Genomic DNA, 14416 nt, shown 5'->3' on the forward strand with positions numbered 1-14416 from the left:
TTCCCACACTTCCTAGCACTCGAGCCAGGCACAGCAGAGGCCCATTTTAGGCCAAAACCTGACCATGGGGGCTGAGCATAGGCGCATGGTACTGTTCACAGGTGGACTTTTGTGACTTTTAGTTGACTTTAGGGGTTTATGCACCCGGGGCCTTTGTTGCTTAGTTTTTCGCGTAGATTTCGTTTCCGAGGTTTGTTGTTGGGCTAAGGAATGCTATTTTGATTTGTCTTATGGAAGACCATTAGTTATAGATAGGTTGATTAGAGTTCGAGAGTTATTAGTTCGAGTATCGTCGTTATTACGATATATTTTGCTGAGATCGTGCCTGTTTTGTGTTCGAATGTCAGAATGACACGGGGTTTGTTTTCCTAGTCTTCTTATAGGAATGAGGATGATCCTGTGTCTTTAGAATTTCATTTTTCGCGTTATTCTAGTTTTTGAGAAAACGGGCAGTAGTTTACCCGCTGTCGTAAAATTTTACGGTTTCGGAATTCAGTAAAATTTTAGATAGAAGATTTATATATCTGCGCGAGTTAGGATATGTCCTGAGAATAATTTTCGAGAGTGTGGAAGAAAATTACAGTCGCGGAAAAAGATTCGGCGATAAGTTTTGGAATTATTTTGAGACGGACTTCCGTTCCGTAAGTTTTCTGTTTTTACGAGTTTTGCTCGTCGCGGCGCGCGAGAGCTGTGGGGCGTGAGAGAAAATATCTAGATATTTGTTAAAGTAAAATGGATGGCTAGGATTTGATCTAGAGAAAGTGCTTTTGATCCAATGGCCAAGAGTGACCAAGACCAATGTATAGTAAGGAGGTTTAGCTTCTTTGGGGACTTAGAAAAATCTGAATTTTTCCATTTCTCTTCCTCTCCAAACCGTGAAGCCATCCCCCATTTTCATACCTTCACCAATTTTTCATTTCATCACCAAATCATCTCATTCCAAGCTAGGGAAATCCATAGAACTTGCAAGGAAATCACTTCTCTTAAGGTAACTAACCTTCTCCTTGTCTTTTGCTTGGTTAAAACTCATGATTCTAGGAATTTTTGGGTTATGTTCTTGAGAATTAGTTTTCTAGAAATTAGTTTTGGTTGTTTGTGGTTCTAGGGAAGTGTTTAGGAGTAGTATTTAAGCTTGTTTAAGCTTGGCATGTTGTGATTTCCATGGTGATTAAGATTTTCATAAAATCTTTTGTTAGGGTTTGAAAAACTTATTTGAAATGATCATAACTTTGAAAAATTGTTTTGTGCTTTTCTTTTTGGTGTTGTTTATGAGCTTAGTAGAGAAATGGATGTTAGATTATGGCTTTAATTTTGTGAAACAAGGAAAAATAATTTTGAGTGTGTTCTTGAGGATTTTATGAACATATTTTTAGAAACTTTTGTTTTGATGCTCAAAGTGGTTTGGTTGATCAATTCCATGGCCATGTGAGCTAATAGATGCTAGCTAGGACTTTGCATTGGAAAATTTTGTGTGTGGTCCTTATTTTCAAAACTTTTGGTCATGAGAAATTTCGGAAAAGTGTGGGAGAGGTTTCAAAATTTGTCAGGGCTTTGAGGGAGGCACAATGGTGGCCTAGGGCGAATTACCATGCAAAAAATTTTGGGAAAAAAATGGTTTTAGTGTTGTATGTGTGTTAAAGAACCTAAAATTGAATTTTCGAAATTTGAGGCTTTGCCCGGAAAATTTTTTGGGGCTTGGATTAGTAACTCGGGGGTATTATGGTATATTACCATGCCCTCGGAAGCGAAAAATTTTGAGCGGAAGGGCCACTTTGTTTTTCAAGGGCAGAACCTAGAGCTTGTGTGGGGGGGGAAAAATTGTGAAATTTTTCTAAGTCCACAATTTTGTGAAAAATGAGCATGCTTTGATGAAATGATCATAGGTGGGTCAAAGTTTGATTATAGGATTGTATTTGGAAAGAAAAACTTGAAACTTGCGACGCAAGAAAAACTCGATTATTTTGTCGAGATATTTTCGTAAAATTTTTAGGTTGTTTTCAAGTGTTTTGGTAGTGTATGAAAGTGTCCTTTGAAGTTTAAAACCATAGAGAGCAATGGTATGCTTTGAAAATGAAAATTTGTGGGAGAATGCCTTGATTTCTCAATTCTGGACGAACTGTGCAGGGGCATTTTCGTCCATTTAAAATTGTTTCAGTTCCCTCAAAACTTAACCATTTGATCCGTCTTTTCGAGACGAAGAGTTTGGCGTATGGTTCGTCTCGAGTGGACAAGAGTTGAATTAGTTATGGTCATTTTAGTTTGAAAACTATTTTGTCGAAAATGTGTTTGTTTTGTGAAAAATAGTGTATTTAACTTCGGGAATTTTTAATCACTATGGGGAGGACTCGGAAATAATATCCGAGAGTGTTAGGAAGTGCCTTAGACACCTCTAGACCTTTGTAGATAGGTTTAGTTTCGATAAGATAATTTGGGAGAAACTTATTCATTGTCCGCTCGTTATTTTTAGGAAACGCGAAACGGTAGAATAGAGCGAACGTTGTGGTTTTTGATTGGAAGCTTGCCGAGGTAAGGGCACCTTCTATTTATGCCTTACTTCCGACAATAACATGTGTTGTTTTGGCTTGTTGTTTATGCACTGGTTGTGAGTGCTTTGTATGGTTGCGTTATGTATTCTCGTAATGAGTTATGTTGAATACATATTGGTTGTTTACATATTATGCGAATATGTATGTTGGAATGTTTGAGATTACATATTAATGAGAATATGTAAGTTGTTGCATTAGTATATGTAGAGAAGGCGTATGCTCATGCATTCATAGTGGGTATTTGATCTGAGTGATTGTACCCGGTGATACTCCCGCCTTTAAGTGAGCCGGTATTTGATCTGAGTGATTGTACCCGCCGTTAATGGAGCCGGTATTTGATCTGAGTGATTGTACTCGGGGTATTCCACCAATTGAGTAGGTGTTTGATCTGAGTGATTGCACCCGGTGTTATCCCACCGTTTGATTCCGGAATCCATGCATGTGACGATCCTGTGACGGGGTGTCACACTCATTCATTAGAGGTTTTGCATTAGGTTATGTGTGCACTTTATTCATTGTTCTTGGTGTTGAGAATTATGTTAAATGATTACTCGCTTTCCGTTTTGGTACTTGGTATTTGGTATGTATATTTGTTTCAGTTGGTGACCCTTGCTTTGTATGTGATAAATGAACGGGTTATCCCCCACCTTAGATGACGGAGAGCCTAGCGAGACTGTGGGTCGTGTGGATGGCGAGGACTTCGTGGACTATCCCGGAGTGTAGAGAGTAGCGCTTGTTAGGCTACATTTTTGGTTAGGCTTAGTGCCTAGTTTGTATTTTGGATGACTGTATGTCTTATACATTTATACTCAGACATGTTTAGTGCCTTTTGGCCTTGTGATATATTCGGTTCATAACTCGTGTCTTTTGGTTGATGAACTTAATGTATCCGCTGTATGTAAATTATTCAGGTATACACTTTGCTTCGAGGAAGCCCTGTAATATAATGTGTTGATGTTATATTTATTTTTCTATTGAATGACGAATTGCCGAGATAGCTGCGGGCGTTCACGCGCGCCATTTTATTTAAGCGTGTTGTTAAAAAAAAAAAAAATAATACCCCTTTTTATGCTTTGAAAAACGGGGTGTTACAGTCCCTAAAGCCTCTTGCAAACTTTCCCAAAATCTCGAAGTAAACCTCGGATCTCGATCCGAAACAATACTCGACGGAATACCGTGCAACTTCACAATTTGCTCCACATAGATCTCGGCCAACTTAGGCACCAAGGTACCTTTCTTAATAGCAATAAAATGCGCACACTTCGTCAAACGATCTACCACTACCCAAATCACTTCATAACCTTTCGTAGTCTTGGGTAAACCTCCCACAAAATCCATCGCAATACTATCCCATTTCCATTCCGGGATAAATAAAGGTTGCAACAAACCAGACGGTTTCTGATGCTCAATCTTCGACTTCTGACACACTAGACAAGCATAAACAAACTCAGAAATTTGCCTCTTCATTCCTGGCCACCAAAACAACTTCTTCAAATCTTGATACATCTTGGTTACTCCAGGGTGAATACTCATTCCACTCCTATGACCTTCTTCCAAAATCATCTTCTTCATCTCGGGCACATCGGGCACGCACACTCTTCCATGAAATCTCACAACTCCATTCTCGTCAACTTTGAAATTAGCTTCTTTTCCTTCCTCAACTACTATTGCCAACTTCTCCATTAACTTCTTATCCGTCTTTTGACATTCTTTGATATTCTCCAGAAAAGGATTCGTCAACTTCAACATTCCCAATTTAACACTCTTAGGAGTCACTTCACATACTAGACTCAAGTCTCGAAATTCTTCAATCAACTCTAACTCTTTCACCATTAGTGATGACATGTGCAACGATTTCCTACTCAACGCATCAGCCACCACATTAGCTTTTCCGGGGTGATAACTCAAATCAAAGTCATAGTCCTTCAAAAATTCGAGCCATCTTCTTTGTCTCATATTCAACTCCTTCTGATCGAATAGATACTTCAAACTCTTGTGATCACTAAAGACTTCAAACTTCGATCCATACAAATAATGCCTCCACACCTTCAATGAAAACACAACTGCGGCTAATTCAAGATCGTGTGTCGGATAGTTCCTCTCGTGAACCTTTAGTTGTCTCGATGCATATGCTACCACTTGACCTTTTTGCATAAGTACACCTCCTAGTCCCATCTTCGAAGCATCACAATACACGATGAAAGATTCCTTAGCATCCGGTAAAATCAACACAGGCGCGGTAGTCAACCTCTTCTTAAGCTCTTGAAAACTTTCTTCACACTTCACATCCCAAACAAACGCTTGATCCTTCCGAGTCAACTGCGTCAAAGGTAAAGCCAACTTCAAAAATCCTTCAATGAACCTTCTATAATAACCGGCCAATCCAAGAAAACTTCTTATCTCAGAAACAGACTCCGGCGTTCCCCATTGCAATACGGCATCAACTTTCGCTGGGTCAACCGCTATTCCTCCACTTGAAATCACATGACCAAGAAAACTTACTTCTTTCAACCAAAATTCACACTTCGACAATTTGGCATACAACTTCTTCTCTTTCAAAATTTGCAAAACAATCCGCAAATGCTCCTTATGCTCTTCTTCGGACTTTGAGTAAACTAAAATATCATCGATGAATACCACTACAAACTTATCCAAGAATGAATGAAAAATCCTATTCATGTACTCCATAAAAACACCAGGTGCATTGGTCACACCAAAAGGCATCACCGAATATTCATAATGATCATACCTCGTCCTAAAAGCAGTCTTTGGTATATCCTCCGTTTTCACTCTAATCTGATGGTATCCGGATCTCAAATCAATCTTACTAAAAACGCAAGCTCCAACCAATTGATCCATTAAATCATCTATCCTCGGAAGTGGATACTTGTTCTTGATCGTCACTTTGTTCAACTGTCGGTAGTCAATACACAACCTCATACTCCCTTCTTTCTTCTTAACCAACAACACAGGTGCACCCCACGGCGATACACTAGGTCGAATAAACTTCTTCTCAAGTAGTTCTTCTAGTTGCTTCTTCAACTCATTCAACTCTGACGCTGACATTCTATACGGTGCCATAGATATCGGACTAGTACCAGGTACCAAATCGATTGTAAACTCTACTTCTCTCTTCGGCGGTACATCTGACACGTCTTCCGGAAATACATCGGGAAATTCACAAACAACCGGTAACTCTTCCACCTTAACTTCACCTTCCATCTTCAAGGATGCAAACAACGCATACACCTCTATAGGTTCCTTCAACGACTCTACTACTTCCTTCTTACTCATCAAATGCAAACTCTCCTCCGGTTTAGGAAATACAACGGTCTTCTCGCAACAATTGATATGGACTCGATTAAATATCAACCAGTTCATACCAAAGATAACATCTATTCCACTAAGTTGGATACACACTAGGTCCATTCCAAAGTGTCTACCAAACACGGTTACGGGACAGTCACGACATACGAGACGGGTAGTTACAGAACCATTAGCAGGAGTTTCTATTTCCATACGACCAGACATTTCAGACACAGGTATACTAAGACGCTTCATGCAATCAACGGATATAAAAGAATGTGTTGCTCCCGTATCAATAATCGCGATTAAAGGAGTGTTATAGATGAAACACGTACCTCTAATGAGATTATCTCCCTGATCCGCATCATCTCCACTCAAGGCAAACACCTTTCTCATAGTCTTCTTCGGCTTCTTGCACATAGGACTCTTGTGACCCTCTTCGCCAAAATTGAAACAAGTCACTTTCACTTGACAAACATCCGAATTATGTCCTAGCCTCCCACAGTTAAAACACTTGTCCACCTTCTTTGGGCACTCATAAGACTTATGACCCAACTCACCACACTTGTAGCATTGTCCACCACCTCTCTTCTTTCCACCACTAGACTCAACAACCTTCTTCCCCTTGTCACCATAAGGCTTCCCACGGTCTTGACCTTTTCCTCTCTTGTCACTCATGGCCTTGTAGTAATTAGTTTTGGCCTTTCCATCATCATCACAAATACGGCACTTATCCACCAAAGTTGCAAAGTCTCGGATTTGAGAAAATCCGATAAGATGCTTGATGTCCGGGCGCAACCCACTTTCAAACTTGACACACTTAGCCTCCTCAGCGTCCACGGTGTTGTAGTGTGGACTAAACGCACAAAGTTCTTCAAACTTCACGGAATACTCCGCCACAGACATGTTCCCTTGCTTGAGTTCCATGAACTCTACCACTTTCTTGTTCCTAATATCAGCCGGAAAGTACTTCCTTAAGAACTCTCCCTTGAACATCTCCCAAGTGATTACCACACCACCAATTCCCATCCTCAGCTTAGCATTCTTCCACCACTTGTTAGCTTCCTCACGAAGTACATAAGTACCCAAGGTCAACTTACTCTCCTCGGTACACCTCATAGCCTCAAAGACAATCTCAACTTCCTCTACCCACTTGACAGCAGCATCTGGAGCATAGCCTCCAGTGAAAAGTGTCGGATTATGCCTCATGAATCTCTCTAACCTCATCTCATCTTCCCTCCCGGGTTGATGATCTCTAGCCACGATGTTGGTCAAAGTAGCTATCGCATCTGCCATCTGATTGTTAGCCCTTCCAGCCATGATCCTGAACAACCAACCAATCCAAGAACAGACTTAGAAAGGTAATATCAACAGTGTTATCTCTACACAAGTTGAATATATGGGCAACTAATCCTAATTGGTTCCACATGAACCGACCTTGCTCTGATACCACTATTGTAACACCCAAACCCCTTAACGCGTATTTATTGAATATAAATAAATAAAACACTTAAGAAAATTCAGGCGTCACATGTTATAATACAAAACCACGGCATAATTAAATCAATCATGCTAGCACAGCGGAAATTAAAAACGATATTTATCATAATGTATATCATACAATGATCTTAATTGTTCACACAATATCCCTAGGCTCTAGGCCATATCAACAAAGGATATTATGTTTACAACCCAAAAGATAGGATTAGCAAAGTTAAATATGCCATCACGGGCTTAGATACAAATCAAGCGAATATCCCATCACGGTATTACACCTAATCAGAGCAACTCTATACAACCCGTCAAAAGAGATATACAAATATATCTAAAGGAGTAGTCTAAGCTAAACTCCTCACCAAAAAGCGCACTACACGAGCACGAGCAACCTCTAACTTTGATCGGGATCCTCAACCTGAGAATCTGAACCCCCAACGGTCCAGCACATAACACAAAGCATGAGAGTTAGATCACATAATCAAAATATAAGTGTAAGCAAAAGGTACTTAAACACTCCTTCAACAACAACAAGCATATTCATAATTTATAAACATGCATCACCATTAACTACTCAATTACAAGTTCCAAACATGTATAATCAAGTACCAAATAATCAATCTACAATTCATTACACTTAGCCAAATTATATGTCACATATCACTTATCAAGTAATGCACACACATATAACCTAATGCAACTCTAATGCTTCAACTTCATGAATGTCAATCCTAGACATTACTAATGCATGTGGTACCATCTTCTTTATTAGAGTATCTCACCTCTAATATCCTTCTTTATCGGATAAATATAATCCGATATACTTCTTTATTGGAATATCCAATATCCTATTTAATTCATGAATGCATGTATATGTGTTCATGAATTCACTCACAAATAATTAGCATAAGCTCTTCATTTATTATGTGTAACACTATCCAACATACTTCATCATTAAGATTTAACAAAACCTTAATATTCTTCATTTATACTTCATACATGATTAACAATCATTATAAGCATCAACAAGCATCAACAAGCATCAACAATCATCAACAATCATGTAAGAATAAGACACTGATTCGAAACTACATGCAAAGGAAGATCGCAGATGAAAAACTGGTGCAATCTGCAGTATTTTCGCCTGAGGCGCAAAAATTTACGTTTGAGGCGCAGAAACATCTGAAAGGTTGGCTGCTCACTGTTTTTCCGTTTCAGGCGGAAATTATTGCGCCTGAGGCGGAAAAACATGCGTTTTCTACACAAAAACGCCCAAAAATCCCATTTTTCATGTTATAAATCCCAAAAGAGTTTGTATTCAAGCAAAACAAACATATCTAAACACAAAAGGACGGTTCATTTCTCAGATCTACGCCATAAACATCGAAAAAGTAAAGATTGACACTTTTTCATCAAAACTCTCAAGAACACCAAGTTCTTGAGTTTAATCCATTAGAAAGCTCGTTTTAACCATTATTTCCGTTCATTAATCATGTTACAAGCATGTTAAACACATTAAGAACCTTAGGAACGATTTCCATCAAGAAAATCCATTCCAATCTAAAACGAAAATGGGGTGGAGGAAGTTCGGGTAAGGAGAAATCGACATTCTCCCCTTCCTCGAATCACCCACGACTATGGAACCTACTCTCATACCTGGATTCGAAGAAAACTCGAAGATTTGATCTTGATTCTCCTCACTTTCCTTTGCCCTAGCTCTTGAGCTCTCTTCTCTCTCCAACTCTCTCTCAAGAACACAAAACTATGAGAAATGAAATGTTCTCTTCTCCCCTTCATGGCCATATGGCGCCACCTCACACACACAAGGCCCATTGGGCCTCAAGCCCAATTGGCTTGGCCCAATAACACGATAACTCTCACTATCGCTTAATAACTAAAGTACTCGATAAATACTCAAGTTATTAACTTAATTAAAATTTCTACGTTAATAAAATACTTTAACACATAAAAATTATTAATTTGAAAATTGGGTCGTTACATATTTTGAAAAAGATTTTACTAAAGGTAGAAATATATAAATAATGGGTTTGAGTGTTACAGTGAATACCCAACAAAAACACATTTTATAGCACGCGGTTCGAGTTTGCTAATATTCTTATGTTCATGAACAAATGCAGTGCAACCAAAGATTTTTAAGGTCAAATCGTTTGAAACACGATCATTAGGAAAACATTCTTTGAAAATATGAATTGGAGTTTTAAAATTAAGAACTTTGGAGGGCACTCTGTTAATTAAGTATGCAGCAGTTAAAACTGCTTCACCCCACAAATAATTTGGTACTTTACATGCGAAAAGTAAAGCTCTAGCCACCTCCAACAAGTGCCTATTTTTTCTTTCTGCAACTCCATTTTGTTGGGGAGTGTTAGGACATGAACTTTGATGCACAATTCCATTTTCACGAAAAAAATCACTCAACATTGTGTTAAAATATTCTTTGCCGTTATCACTTCTAAATACTTGAATATTTGTTTGAAATTGATTTTGCACCATCTTAACAAAATCTTTTGCGGTCTGACAAACGTCAGATTTCCCCTTTAACAAGTACACCCAACAAACTCAACATTTTTTATGAGAAAGTGTACTCGTTCGGTTAGGGCCCTAAACATCACTGTGAATAACAGAAAAAAGTTTTGATGGTTTGTAGGGCTGTAATGGAAAATGAGAACGATGATGTTTTGCAAATTCACATGCTTCACATTTAAACAAAGACAAATCCGTATTACGAAATAACTCAGGAAATAAGTGTTTTAAATAAGGAAAACTAGGATGACCTAATCGTGAATGCCATAACATAACATCATCATTATTATTATTATTCAGAACTAAAAAAGATTCAAAGCATGAACTTATTGGTTTGGAAGGTAGTTGTGATTCAGGTTCAATGTCGAAGTAGTAGAGTCCTCCACTCTCCTTAGCACTACCAATCATCTTCCCCGAGTTCAAATCCTGAAAAACGCAATGAGTACGGAAAAAATTAGTTTGACAATTTCTATCTTGGGCTAATTTACTGACAGACATGAGACTACAAGATAGATTTGAGACATGAAGAACATCTTTAAGGGTTAGACTTGGAGACAACACAACCGAACCTTTACCCGCAATGGCTGAAAAGGATCCATCCGCAATTTTTATTTTATGGTTACCTGCACATGGATTATAAGAAGAAAACAGAGTAGAATCACCTGTCATGTGATCACTTGCACCCGAATCTACTATCCAAGCACGACTGGGACTGACACTAAAAAGGGCAGAAGTACCTTTGGGGGCAACAGAGCCAGAAAGAGTGTTAGATTCAAGAATTTTGTACAGTCTGTCTAGTTGTTCCATCGTGAATGAAAGCTGAATTGAAGAAGACTGATGCTCTTGATCAGAATTACTGGCTTGGAATGTATGACCCTCACCTCCACCTTTGTTCTTCTGATTTGAAGGTTGCGGAAAACCATGTAATTTCCAACATTGAAAAATAGTATGTCCCAAACGATGACAATATTTGCATTCACGACGGTATTTGAAAGTGGATGATCGTCGTCGAGAATAAAAAAACGTCATAATTAATAATCTTAGCCAAGTAGTACCGGAAGGAGCAAAGGAAAAGTAGCGCGGTGAACAGTACTCGTAAACAGTAATCACGTAATGAACAGTGCCACCGATGAACAGTGCCCCCGTAATGAACAGTGCGTTTGAACAGTATCAGCGAATGAACAGTGCGCATAAACAGTATCATGGTGAACAGTGCCGCACACAAAATCAGTTGTCGTGGTCAGATTGTAAACACGACGGCGGCTAGGGTTTTGCGGAAGCGAGACCCCCAAAATCGGGAGCTCTCGATACCATGTAGAAAATAATAAGTGAATACTGTTGTGTGTTATTCCTCAGCTCAAGGCTGGTTTAAATAGGAAGAGTACAAACATAAAAGGAAATAATAGATAAGCTTAGAATCTTCTAGAAATAACAAACTAGGAAACTAAATATTTTCCAACACTTCACAACACCTATGCAGAGTTACCTCATAAGCTTTGGTCATTTGCTTTTGTCACTGGTGGATATATTTCACAAATATACTTCCTACAGTTGTTCTTCAAATGAGGTACCCTATGAAGTCCTACACAAGACCAAACGAAATATTTACCATTTACACTCTTTTAATTGCCTTCGTCTAGAAGATTAAAGTAATAAACACTGCACATAAATTCTCAAGAATCATCCAAACTTGAAAACCAAAGGTAGAACAAACATTTTGAAGAATAACCTCTGCCACGGTTGCACATTCATAGCTTTATCTGTCATGAAATATCCAAGTGAATTTAAAAGAGGAAATTGCAAAGAATGTTAATAAAAATAGTAGAAAGAGTAACACTAAAACAAAAATAAATTATAATCAATAGAGGTCATCAAATTAAATTAAGGCTTCATACTTACATAGAACTACCTTGTTTCAACACACTAATCTGCCTAAAACAGGTTCATATAATTCAAAACACGTGGGACCATAGTCTAAAAAATTAATTCCAAACAATTCAATGAACAAACCAGGTTTCTACCAGAGCCAATGATTGTGAAAGAAGTGTCACAAAACTCATATGCCCAAGAAATCCCGATCAGGCCTTCTATAATATTTGAAACAAACACTGCTAGGATAGCATCCAGGCACCACATCGCTTTATTTGTTTTTTTGAAAAAGCCGTCGTATTCAAGATATAATGACTGCAATATGTTAGGATGATTTTGTTGGTAAAGAATGACTGAGCTTTTCACAAATTCAACTTTCAACCTTTGCCGTCCTTTCAAAAAGAGTTTTATGGATAAGCCACAAATAATTGAAGGTACAATAAACACGAGATTGTCACCTTTGTGTGTATCTTGCAAGCTTGTCCATATCAACCTGTGTACACAAATACAATTTGAAAAAACAGTTTCATAAAAATAAATAAAATAAAATCAAGATGCTAAGAATGAGGCAACCTCCAGCAGCCCTCCTTTTCCAGTACGGTAGTGAACAGGAAAATTGCCAGCATCCTTTAATAATCTACAAAGTTCCTGAGAGTTGAGTTTGTGCAATTCCTGTACTGCTGGCATCAAGTTTAACGTCTGCTCAAACAAATAAATGGAACTTATTCAAGTTCCAGTCATTAAAACAATTGATGTCATAAAAAAAGAGTATCATGGATCCTAGTCACATTCAAGAGGTTACTACTTGCCTGTATACCACTGCCAAATGGTTCTTCCTTAGCAATCATCATCCTTGCAAATTATTATGAAGACAAAAAAGCCATGTGTCAGCAAAATAGATCAGAAAATTTTGAGGCATGCATATATAGCACAGGTGATCAATGATCCAGTATGCATGAGTAAGCATATGATAATCCTTACTTTTACCATTGAAAAGAGAAACCGTGTTAATGATAGTAGACCTACAATACATCAGAAGATATAAGTAGGGATCTAATAGGAGAATTACTAGGTCTCTCATGTCATGAATATCAAGGCCTAACTCATCCTTACAAAACCGGATTTTACGGTGAGGAGTGCCTCCTCTTTATAAACTCTTCTCAAGAATCCTATCTCTCCGATGTGGGACTAAATCATCTCATACACTTGGGGTACTAATACGGCAATACCATTGTTATGATACTTTAATACCATTCACAAGCTTTTGAGATAGTTGGTTCTAGATATGGTATCAGAGCCTTAATGAACAAGTAGTCTAGAGTTTAACCCTTGTTAGACCCACTCTTCTAATTAAAAGCACAGTTTCTTCACAAGTTGTCTCGACCTGTGCATTATCAACACTTCGAGACCAAAACCACTCATCTGTCATCACTTAACACCTTAAACTATTATGACTGTTGCTCCATGACAACCATTTCTGTAATTTCCATCCTTGACCTCTGTTCCTGTATTGCATTGTTACAGAACCAGGGATTGTGGGTTCAATTCCATAAAACTCTTTCGCTTTTACTTCTAAAGCAATAAAGGGTGATGTTTTTAATGGTTTTAATGTCTGTTGTAGCAGTTATAAATCAGTGATATATGCATATAAGATGATTAAAGGTAGAATAGTATATTTGATGTCAAATCATCCCAACTCCTTCAAGGAAAAGTCAACAATGCATACACTCTCAAGATATTTTCCATTTATTTAAGTGCCTTTTATGATAAGGTTATTTCAAATTTTAAGTAAAATAATATTTACTATGAGAAGAAATTGGACATGTCTAGTACCGCAAAAAAATCCTATTTTTCATCACTGAAATTCTGCTACGTGATGCTGCCATGTCCCCCTTGAGGGTAATCAGTTAAGTATGGTGCACATACATTTTATCAATTAAAAATACGATTTTTGCAGAACCAGTAGCATGTCATTTATTTTATTGTTTGGCAAAACCACCTAGAAGACTGCGCGACTAATGTTTAAACAATCTCTGGCATGCATTTATGTTGGCTCTAGAGGTTCCTAACCAAGCAGATATGCAAAATATCTTATTTTTCTTAACAATAAAAGAAGACCATACAAGAAGAATGAAAGGAATGTACGCATATTTCTTACCACTATTTCTTAATTCAATACCATAAAACCAAAAGTTTAGTCAGATTATCTACACTGTAACAACCAAGCAGAACTTCATCTCGTAACAGCTTTTGAAGTCCATATCCTCCCTGTAACACCTGCATGGAACTTATGAAATCAAGAAAAACTAAATTCAAGAGACAGAAACATGAAGAATTCACAGTCAAAATAGAAGTCACCTAATTCTTCAAAATACAAAAATGCGAATATATGCCACCATTAATTGCAGAGCTCTATGTGAAATGACAATTATTTAAGCTTCCCGTTGTGACAGACCGATTTGAGAGAGAGAAGATTCATATATCACAGTGGACAAGAATAGCCTAAAGAATCATAACAAAGGAAGTGGTAAATTGACAGAATGAGAGCCAAAACCAAGCTGTCCAGAATTCCTCATCCTTGGCACAGGCAAAAATATACACTTCAAATCTTTTATGCTTCAATATTCATGCTGCTGATACAAAAATAAAATAAGAAATCC

General features: G+C 37.9%; 1 long non-coding RNA gene across 1 annotated transcript; it reads right to left on the reverse strand.

The window, feature by feature from the left end:
* Positions 1-11970: 11970 nt before the first annotated feature.
* LOC123887501 lies at positions 11971-12421 on the reverse strand. Its single transcript, XR_006801524.1, has 3 exons — positions 12330-12421; positions 12215-12249; positions 11971-12071 (listed from the first exon to the last, which is right to left on the reverse strand). It is a non-coding gene; the product is annotated as an uncharacterized LOC123887501 (long non-coding RNA).
* Between the last annotated feature and the right edge of the window lie 1995 nt (positions 12422-14416).

Source organism: Trifolium pratense, linkage group LG5 (assembly GCF_020283565.1).
Source record: "Trifolium pratense cultivar HEN17-A07 linkage group LG5, ARS_RC_1.1, whole genome shotgun sequence".
In the NCBI taxonomy this organism is placed as follows: domain Eukaryota; kingdom Viridiplantae; phylum Streptophyta; class Magnoliopsida; order Fabales; family Fabaceae; genus Trifolium; species Trifolium pratense.